We start from the raw sequence: 6,945 nt of genomic DNA on the forward strand, positions 1-6,945 counted from the left end.
CTATGAGTCGCATACGACTTGTTGAATTCGATCGTACGATTTCAATTCGAGAATAGGCTCCATAACTGTCAAGCGTAAGAGAGTCGAGGATAATTACGATGATTGCCAGAGAGAGTAACCTAATCGCAGTCCAGTCAATCGAATGGACACACCTGAGAGCAACTGCTTCGTTGATTGGAAAGCTGTTCAAGTCGGTGCTGAAATCACTCGACTCTGCTCAGTATGGATGATTCAGGTGAATCGTATTCGCATTGTTCTATTCACTCGTTTGTCGTTAGAATTTTAAATTGATAAAAATAAAGCAATTTTTTAACAGATCAAACGCTTGTCTGTTTTTGCTTTCACCAAATTATTAGGCTCCTCTATTCGTAACTCTATTATTATATATTTCTAATGGTATTTATCATTCACCTTTTACGATACAGTAGAAAAATAGAATTCAAAGTACTAAAGAATAGTATGCCTCAGTCCATCATTTCCCTTCATTTTCGCAGTTTTGTGAGCATGAGCATTTAGATTACCACCAAGTATTTTAACCAGGCAAGTGCGAAGTTGGGGTCGATGAGTTGAGCAATTTCGTGAAGATTATTTTTGGAATACGAGATATTAGAAAATTAGTTTTGAAAGTGAAAGAAAAGAATTTTATTGATTATTTTTTGTGTCATTTGTTATAAAATAATTGGAACATTTCCACTTGAAATTGCAGGGAAAATTCCCAAAATAATCTGTGAAATATCTCTACTCATCCCAAGTCTCCTCAACTTCCCCCAACATTTATAAAAATTTGATGAAAAAATGGAATGAATCAGTGAAAAATTCGTCAAGTGTCAATGAATTTTATTAACTTGTGAAAAACACAATACGTGAGCAACGATTCAATTTTTTCTTGATCATCTCATTTTCGAATAAGTGATGACAGCGGCGGGGGCAGTGAATCCAATAAGACTGTCCAACAATTTGTAATTCACTTCTTGAATGATCGTTCAAATAAAACAGATGTGAAGGCGATAAATAAGGCGTAACATTGTCAGATGATGGTGTGAAATCCTGGGGGGATTGATGAACTTCGAGGGGATGATTTAGGGGTGTGCAGTTTCCTGAGGGCTCTGATGTTGGGTTGAAGGGAGTGAGCGATGCACTCGACAATTCAGGGAGTGAAAGGGGAGGGAGGGGTGGAGGAGGTAAAATGGAGGGTGGAGAACTTGGATGGACACTTGTTGGAGCCTCTGCAGTACCGATATCACTCCCCAGTACCGAAGGATATTCACTCCCTTGGTTCTCCCACAATTCTCTTGCTCCTCCAGGAAACGATCCATATAGTCCCTGGTTAACATTTCGTAAAATTTTCAAATGATTCAACAATTTCCAAGAATATCCGTTCCATTTGAAAATTGATTTGCGTAAAAAAAATAGTTGGAATTACATTTTTCCAAAGGATATATATTTTTTAAAGATCGCCTTTTATAAATATGCATTTTCTATTTCATTTTTTATTATATTTAAAGTCGAGTGATTGATGGATATTTACGTTATACCAGGATGCAGGACGTATTTCTTCTTTTCTAGACGAGTTTTGTAAGTGAATGTCGAGTCTTTCTGTTTTTTTCCAGAGTAGTAGAACTGTACGGGCTCTCACCCACTCATCTCATTTGTACCTGGATGAAATAATAAATGACATAATTAAAATTTCAAATTTGGAGAGAAATGTTTTTAAAAAATAGTTATTCTTATAATTTACACTGCTAGGAAATTTAGCTTTATATTTCGAATAGAAACTCTTGAAATTTTCCACAATTACTCATGTCCAAAAAAAACTTGTTCAAAATCTGGCCTTTATTTTGAGCCAACTCATTTCCCCGTTCCTTACGGAAATTCCCGTGAGCGTGTTCCATGGTGGTCAGTATACCATCGACTTTCATCAGGACCGAATCACTGAAACTTGTCCGGGCGCACATCGGCGCATTTATCGGGAAACCCATCGGTAAAGTTATCGAACCTCATCGTAAATTATCCGGTCAGTTATCTAAATATTGCGTGTTTGTACAGTCCACTTCGGTAGATCGACTATTTATTAGAAATCCCTCGAGTGTATACTTCAGTGCACTAAGTTTTTAAATATAGTGACAATCAACGTAACTCATGTTGATTTATTCTCCGGCAATTCATCCCACTTCATTTTCCCTCCCGATCTCCCTATCATCAGAATCACACAAGATTCTTAATACACTTGATCTGAAATTGACTTAAAATTCAGAATATTGAAAATTCCGAAGCATCCATTCCTTCAATTGAAGGAAAATTTCTTACAATATCATGCTGGTCCAGAAAAATGTTAGACCATTCTGACAGTCCACCAACTTCCTCCTGACACTTTCTACAAACCCCTTAGGAAACCCTTCATACCTTGTTCTTCTGAATTAAATAAAACTCCTTTCCATGAGTTCTCAACCCAGACTCGAAATTATGACACTTCTCCTGTGACCAAAGACCAATAGCATCAATAGGAAGGAGCACATTCATCCCCCTCCTCCTCAGGGCCTCCTCCAGATTAGACTAGAAAAGTAGATAGAGAGCCTGTTCATCGTCCCTTACGTGAGTCCCAGCTGGTAGCGATTCTTTATCTCTTTTTCTCTAAACCGGAAAAAATAACTTTAAAGAATGTTAAATAATGTGCACATCCAGCATTTTTGATTTTTTGCTTTTTTTCCAATGAAAATTTGTAGTGAATTGGCAAAATACTACCTATCTAGGGTCAGTTGTCGATAGATATCTAGTAAATGAAAACAGACAAAAACTAATGGATTGGGCTGTTGGTCGCTTGCTGCGCTCGCTCCCATTGCGGGTGGGTTGGTAGCGGATGTATTCATGTGGGTCTGACCCGTCGGACAGGTCGCACCAACAACTTCTCGATATTATTATTCCTCCCATTTTGACTAAAAGAATCCTTTTCAACTCTCAATACTCTGTTTATTTATTCATGAGAAACCCTTGTCTGAGCGATTTTCAAACTTTTCTCCAGGGAATTTTGGAAAAACCACTGGAAAAATCACTGGAGTTTCAGAAAATCCTAGATAAATCACTGGAGTGATTGACTTTAGTGATATCCTGATGTTGACAATGCTAACCACGTCATTTATACAGGAGAAATACTTATCTTAGCCATTTTCAAACATTTCTCCAGGAAAATTTGGAAGAACTACTGGTGCGAATCACTCCAAAATCTAATCAGGTCTAAGTTACATGAAGACTTTTCGATTGCGTCCTCCATCATCTTGATCGCGCGAGTCATTCGGGAGAAATCTCTTCGTTTGCTTCTGAAGCTCCTGAGAGACGGAGTTCAATGTGGACACCAGACTCCTGCTATGGCCTTCTTTTACTGTATTTCGTCGTTTTACTGGTCGGTGTGCTTTCGCTGTGAATTTCCAATACGAATATGAAAAAAAAGCAATAGACCTCAGAATGGATAATGAATCTCCAAATCATTTTTGACTGAAAGTGTTGGGTTTTTTCATTGGATTGGCTGCACAGAAATCTATCTTCTCATTTACAAAACATTAATTTTGAGTGAGGGTTCTTTCGACTTTTCAATGTATTTATTTCTTCGTGTATAGTTCGATACAATGAACCAACGATATTTTTGACGCCACAACGTGTAATGATCTATGAAAATATTTCTCAGTAATATTTTATTTTATACTCACCCTATTTATTCCTGATTGAGAACATACAAAAGGGTATGTAGTCCGGTATAACTCCATGTAGAATTAATACTCACAATTAATTTAACAACTTGAAGTATCCCAGATGTTCTGCTCCGAAATGGAGTTGGCTTTGTTGTTTGCTCGCAAATTGCTCCGATTGATTGATGCTTTCTGATTATGCTTTTTCTTCTTTTTTCATTTTCTTAAATTAATTGTTCATAAGAATTTTCATAATACTGATTATGCAGATTAACGGAACAATCGATTTTGTTCATCACCCGTTCAATTTCAATATTTCAATGAGTGATTCTGTTTTTTAATTTCTATGCTTATTGAATAAAATTTAACAGACATTCGATTTTAATTGTAATATGGAATCGAGATTCTATCCAGGGCATGAAATGCTCGGTACCCCAGGATTTTTCAGATTTTTCCTCCATCGCCATTTCGCTTTACGCCCCTACAAAAACATTCAATTATTTTTTCTGGAACAATTATCTAACCAATCCTGATATCTTTTCGCTGATTTGAAGTCTTCTCTACTAATTCATGATGTTCTTCACAATTTCATTGAAAGATTTCAGAAACTTTGATGAATGATGTGAAATTTTTTCTATCTTACATGATCTTCTGAAATCTTATGAATTTCTTTTTCATGTAACTTGAAGATTTTGTCAATTTGTTGAAAGAATTGATTGAATTCCTCGATTTTCTAAAAATTGTTTTCTCCTTCCTGATTTCAACCAATCAGAGTGCAGTCGCAAAGTTGATGCTCTTTCATTATGCCTTCTCTTGCTTTCATTGTATTCTAATGAATCTTGCGATTAATAAGAACTATTTGTTTCGGTTCATGACCTGTTCAATTTCAATATTTCAGTGAGTGTTTCGCTCATTATGAATTTCTGTGATGACTGATTGGGATTTTCATCATAATTATCAATGAAATCTGTTCGGAGTGCAAAACAATTATTATACAATTTCTTGTAGCTATTTTTACAATTATTCGAGAATTTCCTGAACTTGAAACTTTGATACATCATTTGGATTTTTTTCAAATTTTCTAATGTAGTTCAGAAATCCTTGTGATTTTTATTTGAACTTGAAAATTCAGTTGAATTTTTGAAAAACATCCGAGGAGATGAATTTCTGCTCCTTCATTTCACCCAGTTTGCAGTATTCGGATTCACGTGACTCAGCTGGCATTTGAACCTCAAAAAAGCCCAAAATAATGAATCAATTCAGACTCAGTGAACCGAATTTGAAAAATTTGAAAAATTTCCAAAAGTCCTCTATATTGACCTGATCTTCTTAGTATGTAAACAATTGACAAATTGGCTCTTTTGGACAGAATTTTTTTTCCTATGAAAACACCCAACATTCAGAAGAAATGTTCTTATGTTCTTAAACATTTTTCCGCATTTGCAACAGTTCCATCAATATGAATTCATAAACAGATGATTTCCCTGATGAATCAAACCCAGAGTTGACTCTGGGTTCGTGGACATAACCCGAGTCGACATTTTTTTTTATCGTTATTTTACATCGCTTCGACCCGGTTAAGGTATACTGCGATGATGATCAAGACTTTAAATGGTTAGATCGAACCATTCTACCCGGCCGGGATTTGAACTCGGAACCTTTCGCATGTGAGACAACGAACTTACCCACTGCGCCAAGCCACCGGGCGTAGAGTCAACTCTGGGTTTTCTCCATGAACCCAGAGTCAACTCTGGGTTCGATTCATTAGGGTTTTTGAGGTTTCTTCGATATTGCCTACTAAAAATGTTGATTAAATTTTCTTTCACATTTCACGCAATTGCTTATGTTTTTATATGATACATATGATTCATTAAGGAATCTACTCTGTGTATTCCAAATTATTCTTTGAGATAATTTGTTTCAATACAAAAAATCGATCTTCAATGGGAAAACATTTTTTTTTTATTATTCAAGACATTTCAAAAAAGATTGGTCTTCATTATTTTTCCCCCCACTGAACCGTTTGATTGATAAAAAATGATAAACAATGACGAACGAATTCATTTATCATTATTTACTCAACAATTAGTCGGGATGGAGGCAAATATCATAACGACTTGACTTTGTTAAAATGTCTGGCATATTCAGGAACAAAATTCTCCCTATGACAATTAATTTTTTTTTCCTTTTGTTTAAACAATACATGAAAAATCAATCCGGTGTACATGAAATAGGCATCTCCATTAAATATCCACGTATGATATGCAGAACCAATGTAACCACGGGAATTAAGAAAAAGAAATCAGTCAGCATTTTAAGTAGACAATACCGGAAAAACCTTAACAAATCATTTATTTATGAATTTTTATTGAATGGGGTCCCTTTTCATATTCATAGTCCACGATACATACACGATTTACATGTCTAATAGACATTTCCGATAAGAGGATGTACTTGTATGTTGTATTCTAATTCTAATCCGCAATGTGATTCGAAATTCGCGCCAATTTCCCAAGCAATGCCATCTGACAGTAACTTCCCGAAGCTCGTTCTCATTCGAGTTCGACTTCCAGAGAAATCGATTCGACTTTCCTCAATTCGAGTTCTCATTCGGCAGCCATTATGCTTTCCTTTTTATTAAAGGATTAAAGGATAAGGACTGATGGATTTCAGTCATTTTTGCCTTTTTTACCCGAAAATGACCAGCCACGCTTCTCCATGGCTCCTTAATCGTCAGGGATACTGTCCTGCCCTGGCGATTGGGGTTCCATGGTACATCCATGTTGTAGCATGGATGTAGCATGGATATGTGCATGGATGCCATTTTAAGGCGAAAAATGGGCCAAAAATTATTGGAATATAATCAAAAAATTATTTAAATGCTGATAGACAAACAATTGGTCCCAATTAATACCCATTAATAGGTTATTTTGTATAATTAGGAGAAATTATTGATGGTGTGCTGTGTGGTAAAGAAGTTCAGATGGGAGAATGCCGCGAGATGGCGCCAGTGTTAAATTATCGAGTCGGCGGGAAACTGTCAGCAGTCGCAGATATATTTTTTATTCTATTTCACTTATGAATATTAGATAGGTTTGGGGGGGCAGGGGGGTTGATTTGGAATATTAGCACCAACCCATTTTGCCCCATTTGGCGAATTTCGCAATACATTATTGTCGTGGGCGGGGCGGAGGGGGAGGGAGTCAAGGGGGAAATAGCTCACAGACCCATTTCGCCCCATTTGTTATTTATTTTCTGAATGAGC

The 6,945-nt window shown here is 36.3% G+C and overlaps 1 long non-coding RNA gene across 2 annotated transcripts; it reads right to left on the reverse strand.

Annotated features, from left to right (window-relative positions):
• Positions 1-847: 847 nt before the first annotated feature.
• Positions 848-2,847, reverse strand: LOC107037263. 2 transcript variants are annotated; one of them, XR_001460822.1, is made up of 4 exons: positions 2,743-2,847; positions 2,404-2,631; positions 1,529-1,655; positions 848-1,323 (listed from the first exon to the last, which is right to left on the reverse strand). It is a non-coding gene; the product is annotated as an uncharacterized LOC107037263 (long non-coding RNA). The 2 variants fall into 2 exon arrangements; XR_001460821.1 differs by having other exon boundaries at positions 2,404-2,847.
• Positions 2,848-6,945: the final 4,098 nt, after the last annotated feature.

This window comes from Diachasma alloeum, unplaced genomic scaffold (genome assembly GCF_001412515.2).
Source record: "Diachasma alloeum isolate Michigan unplaced genomic scaffold, Dall2.0 Dall_scaffold_00215, whole genome shotgun sequence".
Classification (NCBI taxonomy): domain Eukaryota; kingdom Metazoa; phylum Arthropoda; class Insecta; order Hymenoptera; family Braconidae; genus Diachasma; species Diachasma alloeum.